This window comes from Protopterus annectens, chromosome 7.part0 (assembly GCF_019279795.1).
Source record: "Protopterus annectens isolate FY-2018-M chromosome 7.part0, PAN1.0, whole genome shotgun sequence".
NCBI classification, from domain to species: domain Eukaryota; kingdom Metazoa; phylum Chordata; order Ceratodontiformes; family Protopteridae; genus Protopterus; species Protopterus annectens.
In genome coordinates, this window is record NC_056739.1 from 248311421 (window position 1) to 248316813 (window position 5393).

Genomic DNA, 5393 nt, shown 5'->3' on the forward strand with positions numbered 1-5393 from the left:
CTGTTTAACTGTTAGATTTTTATTAACAAGTTTTAAATGATCATTTTCTATCACATAACTTTGCATCATATGACATTGTTTTAAAAGTATTAAGCATTTGGATTTGAGAGTCAATCAGTCTGATGAAGTCTCTTTTATTCTGGTGAGATTGTTTACTTGTTACTGTATCATTTTGTTTAATAAACCAGTGCTTTAACATTGCTGCACTATTTTTTTTCTCTTAAGTTTTATAAAATATCAAAATATCCCATCTGTGCATTGGCAGTACAGGTTTAACCTAAGCTGGCTTTGTTTGGTCACTCAGTCTTCATCCTTATGACCAGTCAACTCCAGCCATGTACAAACTCTGCATTAACCATAGATGAACACGATCTATACTTAACTGCATCACATTCAGGGACAGTTTTATTGAATGCCATATTGTGGGTTACATCTTGTTTAACAAAACCAGTAAATGTACTGGCTGTTGGTAGTTAACACTGGAGATGACCACTGTAAAGCATAACTGCACGATATCATTGGAGTGCAAAACACACCTCTCAACCTGCAGACATTGAAAAGAGGAACAAAAACATCTGGACACATATCTGACATAAAATATGCATGTTAAATAGCATATAACTTTTCCACTTTCATTAAGATTTTTGGGATGCCATTAAAACCTCAAGTTTAAAACACTGTAAGTGACAAAATGACAAAAAAACTGCAAGCATTTTATGTCAGCCATCTGTGGAAGTACTTTGACAGCATATATCATGTCATATATGTAGCCATTGTACCATGATATTTAGGATAGATTGCATATGCCATGTATAAACAAACTCCGGCTGTCATCTGTTAAGTAAGGAACATTAATATGAATTTTTAGTCATCTTAGTTAAAGCAATTAAAAGAAAATACATCATGCCTGAAGGAAGAGAGACAAGAGACCACAGTGTCTCCATTTGTCACCATATTTACCCAATGTAAAAACATTTTAAATACGTTTTCTCCATAAGCTATCTTATTTATTTATTTATTTATTTATTTATTTACTTTCACATCAGAAATGTATTCAGTGAACAGTCATACTTCTAATTCATTCAACCTCAACCACTTTATGGCACTATACCTTACAATGGCCTATTTAATAATCACATGCCATGCAACTACATCTCTATCCAATAGATCTGCTAGGTGTGCTAAACAAAGCAGCAATTAAGCTTCCAAGGAAAAATAGTGTGAAAATTAACCCACTACATGTAACAGTAATATCTGATGTCAAGCTATACGTGACTAGAAGTTGAAACAGACATGATAAGGACATATTTTTACAGCATCTCTGTATCCATTATGGAATGAGTTGCCAGGAGTTATCAGACATCTTCATTGACAGAAAGCATGGCTTTATAATTAGTTATGAAATTCTCCCTCAATGATTCCTGAGAGTAACGTGTTGGATAACTCGGGGCTGAAGCTGCATTAGTTCTGTTAGCAAGTAGAGCCCTGTTATCAGTTCTTCAAAGAGAATTCTACCATAAACAAACTAAACAAGTCAAACTCCTCAAAAAGCACACCCATGGAATTTGAAGGTAAAATTACAGAAAACAGTCTTTTTCACAGGGAGAGCTCTCCTACACTTATTGCGGCAGACTTCACCCCTCCCCCTCCCTACTTTTATAGACCAGCTCCATTTTCCCATGATATAGGGGAAAAGAGAAATCATCCAATTAAACTGAAGTATCACACACAACTGCAGTCTTGCAAAAGAATGTCTAAAAATGTAAAACTATGCCAGGATCTACATTTTGAATACATTTCTCCCAACATTATTCTGGAATTTTGTGACCTGCAGATATTGTTTTCATAATGTCAGTCACTAAAAGGTTAACATTGCCTCAGGTTAGTATACCAAGTCTTTTAACTTGCACCCCTCCCCACATGGCACACAATTCACAATACTCTTGCTGTCCTTTATTTTAAGTCAGTAATCTGAATTAGTTGTAACTACTGCAGTATTTTCTGATTTGTTGTTATTATTGTTATTGTTCCTTATATAGTCAGATTTCTCCTGATTTATGCCTAGTGTTTAATACAAAGACAGCCCTAAACAAGATTCCTTAAAAATAGCTGTTTAATTATGGCAGACATAACTATACAGACTACAGCTGTATCTGCGTGTATATACAGTCCCCAGGATTCAACATGCTCTGCACGGTGTGCAGGAATAGTGCAAGAGCTGCTGCAGGTGATATGACTGACATGCAACCCAGGAATGAGTTCCCGGGATGTGCACGAGTGCTCCTGCACTATTCCTGCATGGACACAGCCCCTGTATGCTCATTACCTCATTTGCTGGTGAAAACCATGCAAATGAGGTGAATTAGCGATCCAGGGAGCAGACAGGCATCCTTGCAGGAATAGTGTTGACTGTATAAATGTATTCAGCCAGAAGCTGAATACATTTAAGCAAACTACAAAATGGAGGCATGACAGCTTGTAAAAAAGCATGTAACATAAGGGTTAGGCATGCCAATGGCCAAATATATGGCTATAGGCATGAAAACTAGTTTCAAATTTATAAAAAATAACTTTTTTTGGCCGATTTTGGCCGTTTAAGTGTAGGGCAGCTGTGCGCAAATGGGATTGGCCCAAAAATAAGAAGAAAAACTGGAAATAAACTTTTAACCCAAAATCATCATTTTGCCATAATAGTCAATGGCATGCATAACACAACAAGGCCATGGAATAGTGCTTGCTAAGGGGAAGGCTGAGTATCGGTTTTGTAACCATACATTAGCAGTCAGTTCCATGCAAATGAGGGGAATGCTACTGAATCACAGATTTCCCCTCAGTGCTAGCTTGCACCCAACTGTGTAGGTGCAATAACACCATGGTCTAAGCCTAAGAGCTGGATGACCTCATGATGGGGAGTGTCATGACTGCTGTAAGCTTATTGGAGCTCTGTGGCCCATGTTTGCCCTTAGCTAAGCACAGCTAAGTAAGGGTGTGTGTCTGAAGCTGCCTATCAGTATTTACATTGCCTAAATGGGTGTGCGTGCTGCGCACCAGGTTTTTAATCAAGCAAACAAAAAAAAAAACAGGAAATAACAGCTCCGTTCACATCTGAGTACTGGGTATGCATGGTGCACCTCGGGGCTTAAAGAGGAAGGCAATGGGAAGGGAAAACAGCAGTAGGAAGGTAATCAAGGAGAACTAGAATAGCTGGCAGGGAAAGTGTATCAGAATCAGCCAATTACACAGGCAGCAGCCCAGTCCAACCTAGCTCACTACTATGAACTATGCAAACACCTTTCACTCTGTTTTTTTCCACAACTTCTACACCACCGGTGTATACAAATGGGGAAATTTTACCTAACAAAATGAAAAAATGATAGGGGATGCTGTCGCTCTCATAAATCAATATGTGGAAGAGGCTGAGGATGGTGAGGATGAGAATGCTGATGACCAACCCACAGTGAGGAGAAGGAGAACAGTGTACAGACCCAGGGTAACCTACCAGGGGCTACATGAACTGGAGATGGTGGAGCGCTGTAGGGAGGACAGGGACCTCCTACAGCAAATTGTTGAGCTATGCCGGCCACGCCTCACACACTGAACCAACAGAAGGGAATCCATCCCAGTGGATACCAAGGTATGTGTAGGCTTAAGAATACTAGCCATAGGTACCTTCCAAAAGCCAACTGGGGATATCATGGGGATCTCACAGGCATCAGCATCCAGGGTACTCCACCAGTTCCTGGATGCCATGTCAGCACATGCCAGTGAGCACATATATTTCCACAACACCTGTGAGGCATTGACCAGTAATATGCGTCACTTCCACCAAATAGCAGAATACCCTGAGGTAGTGGGTGCTATAGACTGCACACACATGTACATCAAGCACCACCCAATGAGCAGGGTAGGGTCTACATAAACAGCAAGGGCTTCCCCTCCATCAACTGCCAGGTCATGTGTGATGCCCATGGCATTATAACGAATGTGTGTGCTGGCAGCCCTGGAAGCTATCACGACTCCCACATCTGGCATATGGCGCAGCTGTACCAGAGATTTTCCATTGGGGACATCCCATATGGCCACCTAGTGGGGGATGCTGTTTACACACTGGAGCCGTGTCTGATGACACCCATCAGAAATTCACACACACACCTGAACAAGAACTCCATAATGAGGCACACGCACAAACCAGAATCATAATAGAGCATGTATTTGGGTGATTCAAGTCATGGTTCCGGTGCTTGGACATATCCGGTGGAGCCTTGCAGTACTCTCCAGCTACATGTACCCAAATTTTAATTGTATGTGCCATGCTACACAATATGATCCTGTGGAAACAGCTGCAGCAGGAACAGCACAGTAGACACCCATATGTGCAGCATAAAATCCATAACAAATACTTGTGTCAACACAGAAGGTAGTACTAGACAAGGTTATAAATCCCACTTCAGGACATGTGGTGGGCCAAATGTATGTCCATAGGGCACACACATGCATGTCAGTGAGGCTTACATACCCAACAACAGTCTCAGCCAGCAGGACAGGTGTAGATGACCACAAAGAAAGGCTGTGCTAAGGCCTCCAATTGATGGCAACAGACAACAGCGCCCTCCAGGCTTACACAGACAGACTACAACAGTTCAGGCAGTTGGATGTTAGTTCTGAAGGGTAAGAAGTATGAAACTGAAAATTAGGTCAATAAAACCTATGATCTGTACTACACTGATATGCCTCTAATCTGCATGATTGGTCAGAATACAGAATGAAATGGAAACCAACAGAGTACCTGAAATACCAGTACAGTCATAGCAAATGTTTACAGTTGTCAGGTGTGCCCCCCAATCCTATGTAGAAAAGTAGTAACATATACATTTGGGTATAATAACAGTGGAGCACAGATTACCTGAGCTGGCCAAATTAGAAGGATAGATTGTTGCACATGGACAATACGCAGGCCTCTGTGTGTTAGGTTGTTGTGTGTTGTATATTGTGTGAAAGTGGTTAGCATGGAGGGTTGTGTCCCAGTGGCCTATGGCCAGTACTGTTGATGACAGGGCCAAGTTCCAACAACTGCAGTGCCAAACACAATGCATCCCAGCAAGACCCAATCCAGTAGTAATCCATACAAATTGTTCAGATGTAATATCTGTCACCATCTGAAAGATGAACATGGCATGAATGTGGGCCCAGACATACACACAGTACACAGGTGGAAGAACCCTAGACAGAGTATTTAAAATGTAACTGTCAAATGGACACACCTATGGAATTGTACATACAGGTTAGCAGCACATTAGTTGTCTGTGTAGTATGGAATACTGATGTAGTCTGGCCAAACACTGGCAGACCACCAAAGGCACAGTTATGAAGTATTGGGAAAATGCTGATATCCC